The 24,371-nt window shown below is 39.2% G+C and overlaps 1 pseudogene; it reads right to left on the bottom strand.

The window, feature by feature from the left end:
- Positions 1–18,074: 18,074 nt before the first annotated feature.
- Positions 18,075–18,992, bottom strand: LOC103737910 (annotated as a pseudogene).
- Between the last annotated feature and the right edge of the window lie 5,379 nt (positions 18,993–24,371).

The raw sequence follows: 24,371 nt of genomic DNA, 5'->3' as shown, positions 1-24,371 counted from the left end.
TTTTTTAAATATTTCCTTTGTTTCTATTTCATTGATTTCTGCTCTGATTATTTTTTATTGAGTTTTTGTGTATTTCATACATAAAATCATCTTTATACCCCCTTCTCCCTGTGACACCCCTCCATAGTCCCCCCACGAAAGTTCATAAACTCTGTCATTTGCATTAAGGCCTATTATATAAAGTTAGTGTCCCAAGATGTCCCTCCGTGCAAGTTCATCCATTCATCCGCTAAGGTTTAGTCACCCTATCTAGAGTCTCTCACTTCAAGAAGATCTGCTCTTCCTCACCCAGCAGTAATTAGCTGCCAATAATTCTTCAACTAAGATTGGGGCCTGCTGTTCATTTCCACAGTTCTGTGCTGAGTTTTTGTGTGCCTAAGTGTGCATGGTTCTTGTGCATGCTGACACCATTGCTGTAGGTTTGTATGAGAAGGATCCCTGGTACCTGTAGGACTATTTCCATATGGTCATGCACCTCCTCCCTGGCTCTTACAATCTTTCTGCCCCCTCTTCTGCAATGGTCCCTGGGCCCTGGGTGGGTGGACCTCAATATAGGAGACCTGTCCAAGGACCCTGACCAACAAGTCAAAGGCAGGTTTCTCCTGTCTGGCACTGTTTCTTCTTATGTACTCTTAAGCTATACTCACAGATTCATATAGGGATGCTATATGTATAATTTTCAGTAGGTTTTTGGACTAATATGATTCCCTCTGGTTTTGTATACTAGTTAGGCACTATTTATATCTCCTCTTTCTCTCCCTGTCTTATCCTCCGTCCCTGTCCTTCCCATTTAAAGTGTCCCCATTTCCCCCATTTCTCCCTTGATAATTTTTGTATGGTATGGTCCCAAATCTTTTGAGCCCCTTCTTCCCCTTTATTCCCACAGTTCTTTGTATAGCCCTCCTTCTCCCCCTCCACTTTAACTGCCCTCCCCTTTTCACACACTTCTCCCTTAGTAATGTCTGTCTCCCACTATTCTTTTTCCGGTTCCTTCTTTCCCTTTACCTCCCTGGTTTCCTCCTGCTTTCCTAGTTCCTATAGTTACATCAGGATATGCACTCACTTATAAGGATTTGGTGCTAGGATCCTCAAATGAGGGAGATGATGTGTCCTTTGTTTTTCTGAGTCTGTGTTATTTCACTTAGTATAACTGTTTCTAGATCCAACCATTTACCCGCAAATTTCATTATTGCATCTTTCTTTACTGCTGAGTAGACCTCCGTTGTATAAATGTACCACATTTTCATTAACTACTTGTGGGTTGAGGGGCACTTAGCTTGCTTCCATCTCTTAGCTATTGTGAAAAAAGCAGCAGCAACTATGGTTGTACAAATATCTCTGCAATTGGATGAGTCCTTTGTGTATATGCCAAGGAGTGGTATAAGTGGGTCAAAGGGAAGGTTCATTTTTAGTTCGTTAGGAGTTCTCCACACTGCTTTCCATAGAAGTTGCACGAGTTTGCAATTCCACCAGCAGTGAATGAGCGTTCCCCTTTCTCTACATCCTCACCAGCATTTAGTATCATTTGTTCTCTTGATCTAAGCCAGTCTGACTGGGGTAAGGTGAAAAAAAATTTAAGGTGGTTTTAATTTGCATTTCCCTAATTACTAACGATGCTGAACAGTTTTTTAAGATGTTTCTTACCCATCTTTATTTCTTCCTTTGAGAACTCTCTGCTTAGATCTTTAGCCCATATTTTAATTGGGTCATTTTCTTTCTTGCTTCTTTGCTTTTTGAGCTCTTTATATATCCTGGACTCTAACCCTCTGTCAGATGTGTTGCTGGTGAAGACTTTCTCCCACTCTGTGGGTTTTCTCTTCCCTTTCTTGTTTCTTTTGCTGTACAGAAGCTTTTTAGTTTAATGAGGTCCCACTTGATTCTTGACCTTAATTTCTGAGCAATCGATGTCCAGTTTAGAAGGTTCTTTCCTGCACCTGTATCTTGTAGGTTACTGCCACTGTTTTCTTCCAACCATTTCAGAGTTTCCAGTTTCACACTGAGGTTCTCTATCCATTTAGAGTTCACTTTTGTGCAAGGTGAAGGATAAGGATCTAGTTTCATTCTTGTACAGGTGGAGATCTAGTTTTGCCAACACCATTTGTTGAAGATGATCTTTCCTCCATTGTGTGTTCTTGGCACCTTTGTCGAATATCAAGTGGCTGAAATTGCATGTATTCAGGTTTGGGTCTTCAATGATGTTTCATTGATATATGTGTCTATTTTTGTGCCAGTACCATGCTGTTTTTATGACCATACCACTGCAATATATTTTGAAATCTTGTAGTAATCCCACCAGCGTTGCATTTTGTGTCAGAGTTGCTTTGGTTATCTGGGGTCTTTTGTGCGTCCATATGAATTTAAGGATTTCTTTTTCTAATTCTGTGAAATATGTCATGGGGCTTTTGATTGGGGTTGCATTGAAATTATGTATTGCTTTTGGTAATATAGTCATTTTCACAATATTAATTCTTCCAATCCGCTAGCATGGGAGGTCCTTCCATCTCCTGGTATCTTCCTCAATCTTTTTCTTCAAAAATTTAAAATTTTCATTTTAGAGATCTTTGATGTCTTTGGTCAGGTTTATTCCAAGATGTATTTTTTGAGGCTATTGTGAATAGGTGCATTTCCCTCGACTCTTTCTCCAATTGCTTGCTATTGGTATAAAGAAAGGCTACTGATTTTTGTGGATTAATTTGTAACTTTCCACTTTACTGAAAGTGTTGATCAGTTCTCTAAATTTTCTGGTGGAATTTTTGGGATCTCTTAGGTATAGTATCATCTACAGAAAGGGATAATTTGACCTCTTGTTTTCCAACTATTATTCCTTTAATTGCCTTCTCTCATTGCTCTAGCAAGAGTTTCAAGCACTATATTAAAAAGGAGTGGAGATAGTGGACAACTTTATCTGGCTCTGGATTTTAATGGGAATGCTTCCAGTTTTTCTCCATTTAGAATGATGTTGGCTGTGGTTTTATTGTATATAGCTTTAAATATGTTAAGGTATGTTCCCTCTAGTCCAATTCTCTTCAGGACTTTGAGCATAAATGCATGTTGAATTTTGACAAAGGCCTTCTCTGCATCTATTGAGATGACCATGTGATTCTTGTCTTTGAGTCCGTTTATATGATTAATGATGTTTATTAACTTTGTATATTGAACCATCCCTGCATCTCTGGAATAAAGTTGACTTGATTGTGGTGGATGATCTTTTTATGGTGTATCTGTATGTGGTTTGCAAGTATTTTGTTGAGAATTTTTGCATCTATGTTCATTATGGATATGGGTCTATAGTTTCCCTTTTTGGTTGTGTCTTTACCTGGTTTTGGTATTAGAGTGATGCTGGCTTCATAGAAGGAATTTTGGAGTTCTCCTTCTGTTTCTATCATTTTGAATAATTTAAGTAGTATTGGTCAGAGGTCCTCTTTAAGTGTCTGATAGAATTCTGTTGTAAATACACCTGGGCCTGGGCTTTTTTGAGTCAGGAGGTTTTGTATTACTGTTGTAATTTTCTTATATGTTATGGGTGGGTCTGTTTAAACTGTTGATCTCTTCTTAGTTTAACTTTGGTGGTTCCCATGATTTTAGATATCAATCCTTTTTTTTTCTTAGATTTTCAGATTTAGTAGCATATAGGATTTTTAAGTATTTCCTTATAATGGTCTGGATCTTTTGGGTGCCTGTTGGTTAACTGGGCTAAGGGTCTGTCTATCTTGTTTAGCTTTTCAAAGAACAAGCTCTCAGATTCATTGATTCTTTTATTGTTTTCTTTGTTTCTATTTCATTAATTTCTGCTCTGATTTTTGTTATTTCTTCTCTTCTGCTGGGTTTGGGTTTAATTTGCTCTTGCCTTTCCAGTGTCTTGAGTGGCAGTGTTAGGTCATTTATTTGGGCTCTTTCTAATTTTTAATGTAGGCACTTAGAGCTATAAACGTCCCTCTTAGGACTGCTTTTAATGTGTCCCAGAGGTTTTGTTGTGTTGTATTGTCTTTTTCATTGAATTCCAGTGATACTTTTATTTCTTTCTTAATTTCTCCTTTGACTCACTCATTATTCAGGAGTGTGTTATTTAATCTCCATGAGTTCATGTAGTTACTAGGGCTTCTTCCAATGTTGATTTCAAGCTTTATTGCATTGTGGTCTGATAGAATGCACAGAATTATTTCAATTTTTTAATATTTGTTGAGGATTGTTTTGTGCCTCAGTATGTGATCAATTTTTGAGAAAGTTCTATGGGGTGCTGAATCGAAAGTGTATTTTTTGGTGCTTGGGTTGAACATTTGGAAGATGTCTATTAGGTCCATTTGATGTATGGTATCATTTAATTCAGATGTCTCTCTGTTTATTCTTTGTCTGGTTGACCTGTCTAATCTGGAGACAGTGGGGTATTGAAGTCCCATTGTTACTGAGTAGGGGTTAATTTGTATCTTAAAGTTTGGTAGTTTTTTAGGAATTTGGGTGCAACCAGAGTTTGGTTCATGATTGTAATATCTTCTTGGTTAGTTGTTTCTTTGATCAGAATGAAGTGACTCTGTCTCCTCTGATTAGTTTTAGTTTGAACCCTATTTTTTCAGATATTAGAATTGCAATCCTTACTTGTTTCTTAGTGCCATTTGTTTGAAATATTCTTTTCCATCCTTCCACCTTAAGGTAGTGCCTGTCCTTGAAGATGAGATGGGTTTCTTGCAGGCAACAAAAAGATGGATTTTGTTTCTTAATCCATTTAACTAGCCTGTGTCTTTTGACTGGAGAGTTCAGCCCATTGATATTTAACGTTATTATTTAAAGATGCATATTGGTTGCCATCATTTTGATTACTGTTTGCATTCTTTGTCTAATTTTGTGTTTCCACAATTATATCTTCGTTTAGTTTTTTTCTGTTGCCCTGAGGTATACTTGTTCCTTTCTCAGTTCTCTGTATTGCTTCAGGTATTCTTTAAAGGGCTGGTTTTGTGGACATGAATTCTTTCAGACTATTTGTGTCATGGAAGATTTTTCTTTCCCTTTCAACTATAACAGACATTTTTGCTGGGTAAAGTATTTGGGGTTGGCATCTATTGTCATTTAGAACTGGAAATACTTGGCCCAGGCTCTTCTGGCTTTCATAGTCTGCACTGATAAGACAGCTGTAATTCTGATGGATTTTCCATTTTATGTAATTTATTGTTTTTCTTTTGCAACTTTCAGTATTCTCTCTTTGTTCTGTAAATTTAGCGTTTTACTACGATATGCCATGGGGAGTTTCTTTTCTGGTCCTATCTATTTGGTGTTCTGTGTGCTTTTTGTATTTGTTTGGGGATAGCTTTCCTTGATTTTGGGAAATTCTCTTTTATAATCCTATTTAAGGTCTTGTCAATACTGTTAACCTGAAATTCTTCTCCTTCCTCTATGCCTAGCCTGTGTAGATATGGTCTTTTCATGGTGTCCCACATTTCCTGCATATTCCAGTCCTGTGGATTTTTTTTCTTTTTTGTTTTATTGCTTTTTTGTTTTTTAATTTTTCATGAACTTTGCTTCAGTGGTCCAATTCTTCAACTTTATCCTCCAGTGTTGATATTCTGTTTCCCATTTATTCTTGAAGGTTTCTCCTGTTGTTTCAAATTGGCTTATTGAGTTTTTCATGTCCTTCTTCACTTCAGCCTGAATTTTCTTCAATGTTTTTATCTCTTTTGTGAAGTCAGTCTGAAGTTTATCCCTATCTTCTTTTAGTTGTTAGATTTGTTTGCTTGTGTTTTCTTTGACTTCTTTGAATTCCACTGTCATGTTTATGATTGTTCTTTTAAATTCTTTCCCCTAGGTTAATCTCAAGGGGTTTCTCCTTGTAGAACTCCTCTACAGGTGGTGTTTGGTGGGAACATTCTGTTTTGGTTTTCCATATTATTATTTTTCCGTTGTGATTCTGGCATATGGATTTCTTTTGTTGTTTGTGATTCTGGTATGAAACTCAAGTCTTGAGTTGAAGTTTCCTTCTGTTTGTATTACTGGTGTGTCTTGGTTGTTTTCTTATTGAGTATGTAAAGGTGGTTGGTCTAGATTTCAGGTTCTCTCAGATTTATTTTGGATGGAACTGATGGCTTCAGATCAGCTACTCAGGAGCTCCCACAGAGGCTCAAGTCAGGCTCCAGTCAGGTATACTTAGGCTTCCTTCTAATATTTGGGCCCCTACTAGCAGGTACTCACAGCACAATTTGGGAAGTTCGCCAAAGGGAGGCCAGATTTTGGCACTCTCAGGCAGTCGGCTGAGTTCTCAGACCCTGAACGAAGAGGAGACCAGATTAGGCATTCTCAGGCTTTCTGCTAAGGTCTCAGCCCTACCATATTGTAGGGCAGAGAGGTCTACCTATGGGAACATAGGAGAGGCCTCACATAATCAGAGTTAGGGGTTGGGTACATTGCAATTTGGAGAAGCCTTGGGGAAGTTCACCATTATGTGGAGGCCAGATCCAGGTGCTCTCAGGTGATCTGCTGAGGTCTCAGCCCCTATACCAGCTGGAGGCCAGATCAGGCACTCTCAGGTCCTCTACTAAGGTCTCAGTCTCTCTCTGATTTTATTTTAATGTAAGTGTTTAAAGCTATAAATTTCCCTCTCTGGACTGCTTTTCACATGTTCTAGAGTTTTTGTTGTTTTGTGTTACCATTTTCATTTTTTTTCAGGAATACTTTCATTTCTTTCTTGATTTTTTTTTTCTCTGACCCAATCATCATTCAGGAGTGTGTTGTTTAATCTCCATGAGTTCATGTAATTACTGGTGCTTCTTTTGCTGTTGATTTCATTTTATTTTGTTGTGGTCCAATAGAATACATAGAATTATTCAAATTTTTTTGTATTTATTGAGGTTTGTTTTGTGCCCCAGTATAGAGTCTATTTTAGAGAAACTTCCATGGGCTGCCGAGTCAAATGTATATTATTTGGTGCTTGGGTAGAATAATCTGTAGATTTCTGTTCAGTTCATTTGATGTATGATATTTAATCCAGTCATTTCTCTGTTTATTCTTTGTCCAGATGACCTGTCTATTGGAGAATGTGGGGTATTGAAATCTCCTATTACTGAGTTGAGAATAATCTGTGTCTTGAAGTCCAGTAGTACTCTTTGTATGAAATTTGGTGCACCAATATATGTTTATGATTGTAATGCCTACTTGGTCAATTGTTCCCTTAATCAGAATGTAGTGACTTTCTATTTTAGGATTAATTTTAACTTGAAGTCAGATATTAGAATAGCAACACCTGATTATTTCTTAGTGTCATTTGCTTGGAATATTTTTTTCCATCCTTTTACCCTAAGGTAGTACCTATCCTTGGAGGTAAGATAAGTTTCTTGTAGACAACAAATTGATGGATTTATTTCTTAACCCATTCAACTAGCTTGTGTGTTTTGACTAAAGCTCTGAGACCATCAATATTTAGAGTTCATTACTGAAAGTTGTGAATTAGTTACTGTCATTTTGTTTTTTGTTTGTGGTCTTACTTGGTGTTTCTGTACCTTATACATTCGTTTTCTTTCTGTAACCTCTTGAGTATCGTCCTTTTTTCTTCAACTTTTTGTATTACATTGAGTTTCCTCTTTAGGTCTGGTTTAATGTACATGTATTCTTTTAGTCTGCTTGCATCTTGGAAGATTTTTCTTTCCCCTTCGACTATGATAGACAATTTTGCTGAATAAAGTACTGTGGGTTGGCATCTATGGTCATTTGGAAGTTGTAATACTTTGTTCCAGGGCCTTCTGGCTTTAACAGCTGGCATTGACAAGTCAGGTATAATTTTTATGACTTTTCCTTTATGTGGTACTTGTTGATTTTTATTGCAGCTTTCAGCACTCTGTCTCTGTTCTGCACAGTCGGTATTTTTACCATGCTATGCCCTGGGGAGTTTCTGTTCTGGTCCTGTCTAATTGGTGTTCTGTGTGCTCCTTTCTCTGTACAGGTATGTGTTTTTCTTAATTTAGGGAAATTTTCTTCCATAATCCAGTTGAAGATCTGGTCGATGCCATTGACTCAAGATTCCTTTCCTTCCTCTATGCCTACGATGTGCTGATTATGCATTTTCATGGTGTCTTGCATTTCCTGGATATTCCATTCCTGTGTTTCAAAGTTTCTTATCCTTTGCTTGAGTGGTCCAGTTCTTCAGCTTCGTTGTCCAGTCTTGATATTGTTTGTCATTTCTTTCTTTCTGCTTGTGAGGTTTTTCTCCTGTCATTGCAAATTGGCTTATTATATGTTTCAGCTCCATCTTCATTTTGGTTTGTGTTTTCTTCAATATTTCTAATTTTTTGTGAATTTGTTTTTCAAGTCCCGAGTTGTCTTTGTCATTTCGTTCAGCCGTATGTTTGTATTTTCTTTGGCTTCGGTCAGGAGTTTATTCCTATTCTTTTTGAGTTTTTTGTGCTGTTTGTTCTTTTAAGTTCTGCATCCTGGGGTTCCTCTGTCAGTTCTCCTTGTAGTACATTTTGCAGTACTGGTGGGTTTTAGTGGGGACATATTATCTTGGTTTGTCATATTATCTCTGTTTTTGCGTCGTGATCTAGGCATATGAATTTCTTTTGTTGGTTGTGTGTCTACTATGAAATTGTAGCCTGACTTCGTTTAGTTGAAGTTTGGTTCTGTTTATATTGTTGATGTAGATTGGTTGCTTTCTGGTCAGGTAAGAATCACTACTTGGTCTATGATTCAGGTTCTCATTTTTGATTTTTTTTTTATTGGAAGAACAGAATTGTTCCAACCTAGCTAATCAATAGTTCTCCTATGTCAAAAATTCTACAAATCTGCCATCTCAGCTCACAGGCCTCCTCAGGTCTCTGCTCAGATCCCTGCATGCCCCAGAACTATAAGCTTCATGGACTTTTTGTATAATATCTTAGAGTTCTGGGAGGAGTATTATACACCAAGCAGGATGCCTCTGCTCAAAAAATTTTTTAAATGGAAGAAGCCAGAGCAGTCTGTGCCCTGATTCCCTATCTGCAAGTTGGGTAACCTCTTCAGAGGATGGTGTGATAAGAACAGGAGGTAGGAATTGGCTAGACAGTTACCGTAAAAAGACCCCAAAGAAAAGTAACCAGTTTCATGACTAAATGTCATAATGTCCTTGGGCCTCTAAGCAACATACTCTGTTATAAAGGGCAAAAATGTCAAAGATTTTAGGGTTACCACTTCAGAGGGGGAAATGTTAGAGTAGCCAAAAGCCCCATAAAAAAAGAAGAAAGAGTACATGAAGTTATCAGAAAAAAAGTGATGGGGAGATATGGTAAGAGTTGGAGGGGAGGGAGTGGGCATGGATTTGATCAAAACACCGTATATACTTTTATGCCTGTATGAAATTCTCAATAATTTTTTTAAAAAAGAAAGCTTAGACTTTGAAGACAGATGCTTCTTTTCTACCTGGATAAGCTTCAGGTTAGAACTGCAGTCTTTGCAGCCAACAGGATGTACATCTATCTTATCCAGGGTCACTGAACTCACAGAATCCCATGATTAGCCTTCTTCTCTTTATTTGAAATATTTGGAAATATGCAGAAGTCTTCTGAGCTCAGTCCTTAGTTATCAGCCCTTCCTGAGTTCTTTTCTCATGGTTATTATTGTCTGGACCTAGAATTTCTTTAAGCTCTTATTTCATCATAGCAACCTACAGTGTCACTCTCCTATGTCCTTCCTTTCACCCTCTGAAAATAAGACATTAGCAAGCTACTTTAGTGTCCCTTGATTCATAGAGCACAGACAAAGAGAATGAAATGTACATTATTTACTTCTATATTTTGTTATGAAAAAATTTAAATATATACACAAAGCAAAGAACATTATATTGGGCTTCCAGGTGTCCATCACCCAGCCTCTACAGCTATAGCCTGCTTATGTTTATTTTTAAAAGTAGTTTTGGTTACTATGGTTTATTAAAACTGCTCTCTCGGGGAAAAAATTATGCTCATTTTAATGACGTTCTTTCAGAGTTTCACACATGAATGTGATGTATTCTGGTTACTCTCTCTTCCCATACTCTTATTCTTCTCTCACCCCTATCAGCATCCTTCTCCTCCCTTCCCGTTCCTTTCACAGACTCATGACTTTTACTTTTGATTTGTGATTTATTTCATTCAATTGGGGCCATTTTTGTCACTACTGGATTGAGACTATCCCTCAGAGCCTGATAGTAAACAATGGGTATACATGTGGAGATAAAGACTCCCCATTTTCTTAAATCTTTCAGTAGGAAATAGTTTAGTTCATGGCAGAGAAGGTTGTTGATGGACCCATTCCTATGCTGCCCAGGGCAGTCCTTTGCAGTGGCTGAAACTTTCTGATTGCAATGACTGTCCTGACCAGAAGATGGCATTTCACAGCCTTTCTCCCTATCTTCCAGCTCTTACACTTTCTACTTCCTCCCCTGCAATGTTCCCTGGGCCTTAGAAGGGGTGGCAAAGATGGCCATCATTTATTCTCTGTACCCTGTGATGTTTTCTGGCTCTGTGTTCACTGCAGTTCGCTGGAAATAAAGGTTTCTCTGATTAAGATTGAGCGTAGTTGTCTATGGATAGGAACATGTATTTAGAAAAAAGTTTGATATTATGCCAATGTCACTAAGCAAAAGAGTTAAGCTCCACTCTGACCTTCTCTGCCATGGGTGTTTGAGTGCATTTATAGTACCAGGTACATACTTCCTTCCATGGAGTCAGTCCCAAATCCAGAGAGCAGTTGGCTACTCCCTCTCTTGGAATATTCATGTCACGGTGTCACTACACTATTGCACAAGTGGGCACCTCTTGCTAAGTAGCTTGGTATCATAGTTCGCAGAAGTCGCAGCTGGGGAAGACCATTAATACCCCCAGCCCAAGCAGCCTACTCAGCACCTTATGGCTCCATGAAAATTAGTGGCAGAGAGCAGGTTTCCAATTCAGTTCCAGGTTGACTTATCTATATCATGCAACCAAAGTGTGGTGTCTTCAGCAACAGGGCCTTTTTATCTACTTGTCATCAGCAATGAAGAAGAATGTTAAGAACTTGTATTGTTTGGGGGGGTCTCTATGGCCTTCGCAACCTGTTGGTCAGAAATCACATGACCGTCTCATTAGGTGCAGAAAAGACCTTTGAAAAAAGTTTTTGTATCTTCTTCATTTAACTTTCATAGTTCATATGCACTTAGAAATTCATCCATTTCTGGGGCTGGAGAGATGGCTCAGCAGTTAAGAGCACTGGCTACTACTGCAGAGGACCCAGGTCCAGTTACCAGCACCCACACGGCAGCTAACAACTGTCCGTAACTCCAGTTCCAGAGGAGTTCAACACCTTCTGACCTCCACTGGCACTGCATGATATGGGTGCATTTACATACATGCAGGCAATACACTTATACACTAAAATAAAAATAATAAAAATATTTTTCAAAAGAAATTCATCCATTTCTTTTAGGTTGTCCAATTTGGTAGAATATGGTTCTGAAGATTGTCCTTATAATCCCCTGGATTTCATCTGTTGTAGTGTCTCCTTTTTTGTCTCTAATCTTACCTAGTTTCGTCTTTTCACTCTCCTTAGTGGTGAAGTCTATTTCTTGAAGGGATAAAAAAGAGGGATTCTACTTTCTGATCCATTTTGCTAGCCTGTGCTTCTTGATTGGGGAGTGGAGATGGTTGCTATTCAGCACTTTTATTGAAAGGTGTGTACTAGTTCTTGTCATTTTGTTGATTTTGTAATATTTCATTTACTTAACACTTCTTGACATCATTATTCTCAATAGCTTCTTAAACATGTTTCTTCTTTCTTAAATTTGAAGTATTCCCTACAGTATCCTCAGTAATGGTCATAAATTGCTTTAGGCTGCTTTTGTCATGGAAATTTTTCTTTCTCCTTTCAATACGATGGCTAAATTTTTGGTATCATTTGTGTTGGCATGTGTGGTCTTCCAGTACTTGAGGTAGATTGCTCCAAACTCTTCTGGTTTGTAAAGTTTCTGTTGAAAATCATCTGTTATTATGATGGACCTGCCTTTATATATGACTTGGGTCTGTTCTCCCAGCTCTTTCAGTGCTCTTTATGTATTCTGTATATTAAATATTTTAATCATAATATGTAATAAGGAGCTTCTTGTCTAGTCCAGTCCATTTGGTGTTCTATGGGCTTCTCATGCCTTGATGGGCACCTCTTTCCTTAGATTTGGAAACTTTTATTCTATTATTTCATTAAAAATAGTATCTGTCTTTGCCATGGGATTCTTCTTTTTCTTCTTCTATACCCATAAGTCATAAATTTGTTTTTTAAATAGTGACCACAAAAATTTTTCTTCATTTTTGTTTTTTGAGAATATCGTACAACATTTTTTATTATATTCACCTCCCTCCCTCCTTCCCACAAGTTTTCACAGATCCACCGCACCTTCCTATCTACCCAGCTTTGTATCCTCTTTTAAAAAGCTCATCAAGTACAGCTCTTGTTGCCTGTACATTCTTGGGTATGTGATTACCTACTGGAGGATTGTATACCTACCAGGGGCCACACTCTTACAGAAAATGGCTTCTCCCTTTCCCAGCAGCTATGAGTTGCCAGTAGCTCAACTAGGAGTGGGACATCATGCTCTCCTTCCCTCCATACTAAGATTTCATCTGGCTGGAACTCGTGCAAACCTTATGCATGCTGTCACTTCTGCTGTCAGTTTATATATGCAATTGCCCTGTTGTATCTAGAAAATACTGCTTTTTGTAGTCACCCACCACCTCTGGGTCTTACAATCTTTCTGCCCCTCTCTAACAAAATTATCCCTGAGGCTTGAGGGGAGGTGGTGTTATATAGGTGTTCCCACTGGGGCTGAGCACTCTGAAGTCTCTTGTTCTCTACATCTTGATCAGCAGTGCGTCTCTATGATGTTACTCATCATCTACTGCAAAAAGAAGCTTGTCTGATGAGAATTGAAAGACACACTAATCTATGGGTATAATGACAAGTCATTAGGAATCCATTTACTACTAAGTCCATTTAGCTGAATAATACCAGTAGTTTTTCCCCTAGTTTCTATGCCTTGTCTAACTATAGGTTTTTGGCCCCAATAATGGTGCCAGCTATGGGTTTCATCTTGTGGAGTGGGCCTTAAATCCAATCAGAAAGTGGTTAGTTACTCTATCCATGCCACTTGTGCACCAGTGGCCATGTCTTGCCAAGCTGGTCAGTATTGTAGTTCCCAGGGTTCATAGCTGAGTAAGAATGATGATTACTTTTCCCCTCTTTTAGCATGCATAGAACCTTCCAGCACTATGAAAGGAAACTAGTAGAGATGGAGTTTCAAGGTCAGTACCAGCTTTATTTCTCCATAACCTATATCTCAAATATGTGATGTCTTCAGCAATAGGGCCTTACCATCAAGTTCCAGTGGGTAACCAAGAGCATTGGTAATGACCTGTAATGTTTGGGGGCGAATGGAACCTCACTGCCCAACATCAGAAGAGGCAACCCACTCCTGGCACTGGGCTTCTTACTTGTTATCCTGTCTAGTAGGGGGTGTCATCACCCCATTAGATGGTAATTCCACTTAAACTTTTTTTATGTATAGGCCTGTGCATATATTTTAGAAAGCTTTTACTGTCGTATGTTTCCACGAGGCCTTTTCAAAAAGCCTTTAGTGTTATGTATTCCTCCTCTGCACTGTCCTCTCACCTCCTACCCCATGTTCCACAGGTCTTATGCATTCTGTTCACACATTGCTTTCTACAACTTAGCACTGAATTTAACTGAATGATCTAATTCCTTTCCTTTGTCCTCAGGCCCTGGAATTCTAGCCTCTGTGTGAATCATTCTTTTGGTAAGGCTTTCCACAGAGGTCTTCATTAGACTTTTTGAAGTGTTTCTCTCTCTCTCTCTCTCTCTCTCTCTCTCTCTCTCCTGTGTGTGTGTGTGTGTGTGTGTGTGTGTGTGTGTGCAGCAGGTGTGGGTGCATGACATCCTCTTGCTTCCCTGGTCAGTGGCAAAGTGTGTACCAGGGGCAGGGTAATGTTTGCACTCTTCTGACTTTGCTGACCAGCATATACACAGATGAGGGAAGTTGCAGTAAACAATGGAGGCCCAGAGACCTCTTGCATGCATGGCTAGGGGGAGCACACTGAGGGGCCAGAATGTGTGCTGGAGGAGATGAGTGCTGGGATCCTTACTCATCTGCACTGGGTACTGCAGGGCAGCAGAAGTATGTGCCAGAAGCAGAGGGCCTGGAGACCAGTTACTTGTCTGTGCCTGAATCCAGGGGGAGGTGGACGTGTAGGCAGTGTAGGCAGGAGTCAATGGGTTCAAAGACCCCGTATGGGGGCTAGGAAGGCAGTGGAAGTGAGTGTGAGACGGGAGGGTCATGGGCCCCTTACTTTTCACTACTTGGAGTTAGGAGGGCAGCAGACCCTTTTTATAATTCTTATTAGAACTAGAAATTTAATATCTAATAGTGGTAAAGCATAAATAGTAATGCCAAAAGTTGGCAAAGCTGTCAAAGAAAAGACTGAACTATCCATTAACTGTTGTTGAGAATGCAGAATGGTGCAGCCACTTTGGAAAGCGCCGTGTCAGTCTGCCAGAAAACTCAGCATGCAACTAAAGCACAGTTCCAGATTTAGATGTTTATTGCAGAGAAATAAGAACTTACATCATACTTAAACCTGAGCTTAAATAGTTAACGAAGCCTAATTTGTAATAGCTGAAAATTGAAAGCAGCTCACATGTCCTTCAACAGATAGATTGTTAAGTAAAATGTGGTATCTGCATAAATACCATGAAATAACACTCAGCAATGAAAAGGAACAAACTGTTAATACACAGCAACTTAACTGAATCTGCTAACTGAAAAGTCAGTCTGAGTGGCTGCATCCTATATAATGGTGCATATATATATATATCTTTTATTATATACATAAAAATACATGCATATTTGTTAAGACAGAAAAGTTACAGAAGCGGATAACAGAATGGTAGTTATGGCAAGAAAGACGTGAATGTGGCTATGAAAGATCAGCAGGTGCTATCCTAGTGATGATGGACATGACCTTAATTTGACCTCTTCATATCAATACCCTAACTTCAATATTGTAATATACTTTTTAAAATGCTGCCATAAGAGGAAATTAAGCTAAAAGGAACATGGGATCATTCCTTATTATTTCTTAAAACTGCCTGTGACTCTAAAACTATCCTAATATTAAAAGTTCATTTTTTCATGTATTTATGAGTGCCTTTGTGTGGGTGTGTGTGTGTATGTGTGTGTGTGTGTCTCGTGTGTGTATGTGTGTGTGCGTGTGTATGTGTGTGTGTATGTGTGTGTGTGTATGTGTGTGTGTGTACGTGTGTGTATGTGTGTGTGTGTGTATGTGTCTGTGTGTGTATCTGTGTGTGTGTATGTGTGTGTACATGGAGGCCAGAAGCATGCACGAGATCCCCTGGAGCTAGAGTTACAGGCAATTGTAAGCTACCCAAGGTGGGTGTTAACGACCAAACTCCAGTCCTCTGCAAGAACAGTAGACACTTTCAGCCACTGAGCCATCTCTCCAGCTCCCCACACCCACACCCACCACCACCACCCTGCCATGTCCATTTTGTATATTGAGACTTTCAGAAAGCAGGGGACAGTCACAGGAAGGGATGCTACCCAGCAACAGAAGAACAGGGCAGCAAAATCTCCCACGGCACAAGGAGGTTGTGGGGGGCAATGCCATCAGCTGGCCTTCCAGAAAGGGCAGCACTGTGGGTGTTCACTGTGGGCAGACAGGAGGGGACAGGATGGACTGCAACGGGGGGTCACAAAGGAACATCCAGGATGATAGGCATGTTCTCTGCCAAGACTGTGGCTTTCTAACTGTGTACCTGTTAGAAAATGGCACACTTTCAATAGATGACTGCATGCGAATCAGGCCTTGACTAACCTGATATGATGTGCCACTCACCCTGCAATATGACCCCTGCTATGTCCCAGGGTCAGAATTCCTGGAGGCCCTGGCATGACTGGAATGTGTGTGTGTGTGTGTGTGTGTGTGTGTGAATGAGTGGATGCCACAGACCATATGTGAAGGTCAGAGGACAACTTGCAGAAGTCACTTCTCCTTCCACGATATGTGTTGCAGGGGGTCAGACTCAGGCCATCAAGCTTGGCAGCGATCAGCTTCACCCACTGAGCCATCTCATCAGATCAAAGTCTATTTTTAAAAAGTTCATCCTTTTTATCAGAGAAAATTAAGGAAGGCCTTCTTTTGGGGAGTCAAGTTGCTCACTGAAATACTAAGTATTAAGATCAGGATTCTATTCAGTTTTTCTTAAAGTGTCACAAATAAGCAGATAATTCAGTATGGTTTTGATCTGCTAGAGAGGCCCCAGTGCAGGTGTTGAATGGATACTTTATGAATACACAATTTTTTTAGTAGTAGTTGCAACATTAAACTACATTGAAAGAATGGTTGACTCTTCCTCTGTGAGTTCTGATGTGAAACTATAGGCATGTAGGTCAGACTTCTAGTATCCAGAGATGAGGTGCACATTGTCAGTATCCCAGCGTCCCCTGCTGTTATGTTTGGTTCAGAAATTATCTGAATTATTTTGGAGAAAGGAAAGACACAAACACATTTGTTGCTAGCAGGCCATAACTCTCAGGGCATCTTATAATCAAGTTGTCCCTAAATATAAAAATCTGTCACTCAACAGCCTTTGAAAGTCCAAAGTTTCTTTTCAGGTTATATCTTAATAAATTATCAAATAACCAGAAAAGGAAATGTACACTTAAGTAACACACACACACCAGACACACATGGACCAAATACACATCATTCATATGGGGGAATCAAGCTGATATTCTTCTAGTTTCAGTCACCTTTACTAGAAGCCCATTCTCCAGGGAACTTTAAAATCATAACTGCCTCAATTTTAATGCATTTTATTGTTAATTTATCTTTGTACCTTTTAAACTTTCCTAATTATGAGTTCTACTAGATTGGGGTATAAAATGACAACCAGAAGTCAATTTAAACTGGCAAGTTGTTGGTAGACATCTAAAGTCACATTAGGATAAAAAGCAATTTACATAAGAAGATAAAGGTTGATATGGGAACCATACACTTTCCAGTAACCCATTTGGTTCAGCGCTTTGGAACATAAGTTCCAAGAAAAATTCACATTAAGAAGTTTTGCATTTTGTTTTTGTTTTAAGAACTCATTAAAACAATATATTTGTAATGTTTATATAGCTGAATGATGATAAATTTAAACTGCCCATATCAAGAACCCAACATTATACTAAACTATTCATACCTCTAAAAGCGACAGATTGAGAGATAAATAAGTTTACAATTGAGTCATTTACATAAAACAATTGAATAGATATTAATTTTCTTAAGGCTATTGTATTATAACTCTACAATTTTTAAGCAAATTGGTTTCTGAAAAGTTAAACGTTGACTTTAGTAAATAAAATCATGAGGAGTTTTTACCCATTTTCCCTTAAATATCAGAAAAACTCAAGCAGAAGAGTGTGTCATAAACACCAATTGTTGGATCCGACTTCCTGCTACTTTATTTTTGGCACAAAGACTTTGTGAGACTCTTAACCATCAACATTCATGCAGGACTGTTTCCAGAATCTGTATGGGTAACAAAATCCATGGAGAGTTAAGACTCTCATGTAAAGTGGCAGAGAGCTTGCATAAATACTATGCAATACTCATATATATTTTAAATTCTCTAAATTACTTATAATGCCCTACATGACTGTAGGCAAGTATACATGTTCAATACAAACATCCAAGTATTTTTCCTTCATGTAGGTTGAACCTGCAGGTACATAATTCAGATATGAAGGGGGCAATTATCTGATTAGCATTTGTTAGGCTCTCCAGAAATATTGTCTGAGTTGAATTTATGTAAGGTCAATTAGTAGAACTTAAGGAAGTCATTCTTCAGCACAATATAGAGAAAAAAATTTAGTTTGCAGTTTGTAAAATTCATTGCAAGATAAGGCAGCATCCATCTAATGAAATTAGCATAAGCTAATCACCTCACACTGAGATTTTTACAGAGACTGTTTCCACTGTGGTGGAAAATTGAGCTAGATGATCAAGAAGACTCACTCGCCAAAGCTGACGATATTATTTCTGCAACTTCACCCTGGACACAGCATCCCTCAGAGCCTGGTGGACCTGCTTGTTGCGTAGGGTGTAGATGACTGGGTTTAGAAGGGGCGTCAGTACTGTGTTCACAAGAGCAGCCTCTCTGTTGGGGTCCAGCCTACTTGTTTGCTTTGGTTTCACACATATAAAGATACAACTTCCATACATCAGAGAGAGGACTATGAGGTGAGAGGAACAGGTGGAGAAGGCTTTCTTCCGATCCTTGGCTGTTGGAAGATGCATGACTGAGACTGTAATATTGCCATATGCAAACAGGGCTGTAATGACAGATGTGAAAAGGACCAACAAAGCTATACCAAAAGCCATGATTGCCAGAGACTTGGTATTTGGACAGGAGAGATGAATTAAGGATCCAAGGTCACAGAAGAAATGAGGGATGACATTAGAGTCACAGAAGGACAATGAGGAAAGCTTCAAGACCACAGCAGTCATTAGAATGAAGGAGAAAGCATAGCAGAAGAAAGCCAGAAGGAAACAGACTCTGGTTGGGTAGTATAGAGGTTTGCAAATGGCCAGGTATCGATCCAAGGACATCATAGCCATGAGGAAGAAAATTGTTGACCCAAGAAATAAAAAAGCAGAAGCTTGTGTGATGCAAGGAATAAAATGAATTGTTCTGTCTCCAAAGAGAAAGATGGAAACAGCATTCACAGAAGGAGAAACTGCTCAGGAGGAAGTACACAGGGGTCTGGAGGTGATGATCAACCCAAGTGATGGTGATTATGAATGTGTTTCCTGTGACTGAGGCCAGGTAAACCAGCAGGTGCACCAGAAAGAGGACCCTCCCCAGGCGCTGGACCGCAGGGAACCCCCCAGGACAAACTCCAGGACCGTTTCATTCCTTGTTTCCATCCTTACCTCCGCTTCCTCTATCATCAGCACCCTTTGATCTGTTAGGCAAAGCTACTATCACAAAAGAATAAAGAATTAAATTAATGGTCAGTCTTTAAGAAATTGTTTGCAGCTACTATTCTAAGGAATCATATTCTAGTTTTAAAAATATTTTAATTGCACATTATTTTTACTTTTCTCATTGCTAAACTGTGAATATGGAATATTTAGTTATATTTGTGTGCTTTTCAGAATTATATATATTTAAATATTATCTGTAATAATACCCCATAAGGTACAGAATTTAAGATGAAAATAATTCTGTTGAAGATGAACTATGTATCATATACTATTGAAAGCATCACTCTACAGAACATAGTGCTAGTTTCTACATGTCAGACGTGTTCTGTGAAGCCACCCTATGGACTGACTTCAGTCTTTGAAACTAGCATTAAAAAGCTATGTGCTTACTAACATGTTCTAAGCCACTTTTTAAATGAAGTCTGTTTAGAATGAGCTCTGCACTCGCGCGCAGAGGGAACACAAAGGCTTGCTGCAGTAGACGCTCATAACTACCCAGGGAATAGATTTTAAATGAACCATGTGTGAAGATGGGGACATGAGTCCATATTCCTTGTTAAGGCACAAAGGATAGAAAGTAATGTGTAAACCACTGTCACTTGTCTTCTACCAATCTCACAGACCAGAAGTGTTTTCTATGCTGTGCTTCATGAACTGCTGCCTTCCTTCCTGTGAACGTTGGAAGATTCTGCTGTGGTTAGAATCAGTTTCTGAAGACACATTAATTTTTTAGAAAGCCATTGCTTAGGTAAAAGGTGGATATTTGTGGGAAGTTAGTGCTCTAGTGAACAACTTACCCCAAGTAAATTTGATTTGATTTAATTTCTTGATTCGCCCCATCTCTTGCTTCAGTTGTGCAGGAACCGCAATTCCAGCTTACACAGAACCAATTCTTATTTCAAATTGCATATCCTCCCCATGGCCAAGTACTCACCAAGAGCAGCTCACAGCAAACACAACTTCTTTGGTTATGTTCGTGTTTGTTTGTTTGTTTGTTTGTTTGTTTGTTTGTTCTAACAAAGCAGGATCTTTCTTCCAGGAGAAAGGAAAGAATAAAGAACACTCTTAGTTGAGAGCTATTTGTCATTGACTGATAAAACAGATCATTCATGCCTTATGTCTCAAATCATTAGAAAATTATTAAACCTAGTTATTTTTTATAACTAAAGTAATTTCCAAACCCTGGAAGATCAAAAGCCATACTTTGTCTGTACAGAATTCCAACGGAAAATCCCAGACCATTTAGGATAATATACCACAGCCAAACCCACACTAACATTTGAGGGTGAAGCCATATAGAAATCCCAAACATTTTCATATTAATTTTATGGTGTCCCTCACGCCACAAGATACAGCTTACACATTTCACAAGATGTATTGATTTTCTATTGGGCATGAAAACACAGTCCAACATGAACGCCAAACCTGCTTAGCTGTACATTTCCTGTCAGCTGGTTACTGCAGATCATTCTGAACAAGTGAGGACAGTTACAGTCATAAATGAAAACACATTTAAAGATCCTTATGGCATACCACTACCGCATTATTTATAGTCACATGAAGTCACACAGGGTACAAAAGCACAAACCTCTAGAACATTCATTAGAGGAATATGGCAAAAGGATCCAAGAATAAAGTGACAATTCCCAGGAGACAGTTAATGTTCTTTGTTAGAAATGGAAAATTTCAGAATACTATCATTAACATATGACAACATACTGACCTCATTCATCTATATGGTCCATGTGAAAATCTTCAGAGGCAGATTTGTCATGACTGACAAAATTACATGTCAAGAAACACAAGCTTATATTTACATACTTTACCACACTTTTAAAGGTGTACTTATTTTTATTTTATGTGTATGTGTGGTTGCCAACATGTACATATGTGTACCGAGTGGGTACCTGGTGCCTGTGGAAGCCAGAGGGGCATCAGATCCCCTGGAGTCCAAGTTTCAGCTGGTTGGTGGTTCCTGTGTGAGTTCTGGGAACCAACCCTGTGTCCTCTGCAAGAGTAGCAAGTGCTCTTAATTTACCACTGAGCTATCTCTCCAGACCCACAATTTGCGTGCTTTAAAATGAAGAACTTAAGTGTACAAGATTTATTTTTTTACACAAATGAACAGTTATGCAACCACCTCTCAGACTTTGACATTCCTGTTTTGCTATAAATTTCTTTGACCCTTTAACAGTTAATAGCTTTCTGAGAATTGGAGAGATGGCTCAGCAGTTAAGAGCACTGACTGCTCCTGCAGGACCCAGCCCCCACATGGCAGCTGACAGCCATCCATAACTCCAGTTCCAGAGGATGTAACACCCTCTTCTGACCTCCACTGGCATTGCATACATGCAGGTAATACACTCATACACATAGAGTAAAAATAATAAATAAAATGTAAAAATCAGTTTACGGCTCTCACCAAAAAGAAAATTACTAGCCGGGCATGGTGGCACACACCTTTAATCCCAGCACTTGGGAGGCAGAGGCAGGTGGATATTTGTGAGTTCGAGGCCAGCCTGGTCTACATAGTGAGTTCCAGGAAAGCTGGGGCTACAGGGAGACCTTGGCTCCAAAAGACAAAAAAAAAAAAAAAAAAAAAAAAAAAAAAGAAAAGAAAATTACTGTAATTTCTACCGTCAAAAATTACTTTTGCCCGCTTGTGACCACACCACAGCAGGTGTTCTTCCTAGTGTGGCACTTGCTGCTCTTGCCAGCTGGTTTCTGAGGCCCACGAATTCTGGTTCACATTATCAGTGGTCTAGTCTACATTGCCATCTAGTTCACTATGTAAGTAAGCCACAGCTTTCTAGTCTCCCTTGGCGACATCTGTATCATGTCCAGTTCCAGCTATTATGAATAACGATTCTATGAATATTTTGTACAAGTTGTTTGGAAACAGGATTTATTGCTTCTTGCACACATAATATATAGTATAAGTGCTAAGAAATAGGCCAGAGCTTTAGTACATCGCACACAGTTATGGGTCTCATTGCATCTTCCTGCTTGCGTATCATGTACTCCACTCATACCCACAGCCTCGGCACTCTCTCCGCACCTCCCACTGGCTGGCTTCCTTCCCTCACATCATCCCCTTCATACACTCATGTGTTATATGTATTCTAGATCTTTAAACCTAGATTATGAATATGAGAGAACACAATATTTGTGTCTTGTCTTTTGTTTAACATGATCTCCAGTTCTGTCCCTGTAAATGACAGTTTTCTTGCTTTGTTGTCTTTGTTTCTCTTCTTCTCAATGTATATTTTATTGAATTTTTCTGCATTTCATACAATACATATTAATCATATTTAGACCTCCTCCTCCATCTGCACTCCCCCATTGCCCACCCACACAATTTCACGCATTTTGTTATAAACGTTAAGGGCTACTGACTCAAGCTTGTATACCTAGATGTCCCTGGGTGTGAGTTCATCTACTGGAGCCTGGCCAGCCAATCTAATATCATTCCCTAAAACATGATTGACTCCTTCCTCAGCTAGCAGTAACTGGCACAGTAAACTATATTGGTGCAGTAGTGGTACTTTTATCTGTGGTAATGAAGAGCTAATTGGACTTAAAGCCCACTCAGTGGGATAGAACTCATGTGTGGCATGTGTGTAAACACAGACAAACACACACACAGCTGGAGAGGTCATACAGCCTCTAGAGAAAACCCTACAATCTGTCACATCTCTAATTTCCTATTCTATGCTAAATATGTATCCTCATATTTACAGATAAGTGTACAGGTCACCGCTCATCAAAGAAGCTTCTTTTTGTAGCAGACGGAAACTGTTATAGAATTCTACAGCCAGTCACACACAGAAAATAAGAGTTTTGAGATGCCCTAAGTGACACATTACAATGGAACCTCTGCATCTAAGGCTCATGAAACACAGTAGAACAGACGTAGAAAGAATACTAATGTATCTCTCAACTTCCGCCGGTGAAGCTTTCTCATGCAACAGCGGGTGATGAACACAGAATCTAGAACTGGCCAAAATGTAGAGAATAAGAGACTACAACGTGTGTGTCTCTGGATTGAACTCAAATTAACCTCACGTACTCAGGACTCAGAGACCATTGTAGAAGAGGGGGTGGAAAGATTGTGGTGCATGACCATAAGGAAACAGAATCTCCAGGCTTCTGCGAACTTGCGCGTAAGAACTTACAATAATGGTGGCAGTGTGGAAACTCAATTTTCTCGCTCTTCATTGCTAAATACATTTGTGTATCTGTGACACAGTCTCTGTATCCACTCATCTTTTAAAAAATATTTTATTTATTATTTTCATTTTACATGTATGAGTGTATTGCTTGCATGTATGTAAATGCACCTGTGTCCAAAGAGGGCATCAGATCCCCTGGAACTGGAGTTATGGACGGTTGTTATCCGCCATGTGAGGGCTGGGAATTGAATCAGGTCCTCTGCAAGAGCAGCCAGTGTTCTTAACCACTGAGTCATCTCTCCAGCCCCCCTCCCACTCATCTTTTGATGAGCACCGTAGCAGATTTAATAATCTGGCTATAGCTGATCATGCCACAGAAATCAAGGCTGTGCATGCATTTTTGTAGTATACTGACTTAGATTTCTTCAGGGCCATACCTCCCTGTGGCACAGCTAGGTTACCTAGCAGTTTTGTTTCTACTGGGCTGTGTTTTGTTTTGTTTTGTTTTTAGGATAAGTTGTCTGGGCATAGTGTCACACACCTTTAATCCCAGCACTTGGGAGGCAGAGGCAGAGGCGTGGATCTCTGTGAGTTCAAGGCCAGCCTGGTCTGCATAGTAAGTTCCAAGCCAGTTGGAGCTATAGGGAATCCCTGTCTCAAAAAGACTGAAAAAAAAAAAATTAAGTCACCATACTTTTCTTGTTCTGTTCCTACATCTGTCCTGAGAAATAGCTGAAGATATCTAAAATGCCCACAGGACTAAGGCAGTCATTAAAATGCCATTTATTTTTATACTATGAGGATTTGTCATGTCAGAGGCCAACTGACTGCCAATTTTTGCTCACTGACTGCATCTCCTATGCTTTTTCAGAATTAACTCAACTCTTATCTATTTTGACTGACACAGTCTTCACATTCCAACAACCTACAATCAAGTCCTACAGGCCTAATAGCTAGTATGACTCAAAGGGTGACCACATTATCTGTGTTTTGACTCATTGTATCTACCCCTCAACATTAACTGTTAAAGAACAGCAGGGAACAGAAATCAAATACCTTATCATCCTGGGGGCTGCTTTCACAAAGAGCACCAAAATCTTAGAAACTTCAAGCATTCATATCTACTAATAACTTCCTCTGGACGAAGTTAAAGAACAGTCATTTCCCATAA

This window comes from Nannospalax galili, unplaced genomic scaffold (assembly GCF_000622305.1).
Source record: "Nannospalax galili isolate Female #2095 unplaced genomic scaffold, S.galili_v1.0 scaffold2819, whole genome shotgun sequence".
In the NCBI taxonomy this organism is placed as follows: domain Eukaryota; kingdom Metazoa; phylum Chordata; class Mammalia; order Rodentia; family Spalacidae; genus Nannospalax; species Nannospalax galili.
This window is presented reverse-complemented; position numbering and strand designations above follow the sequence as displayed.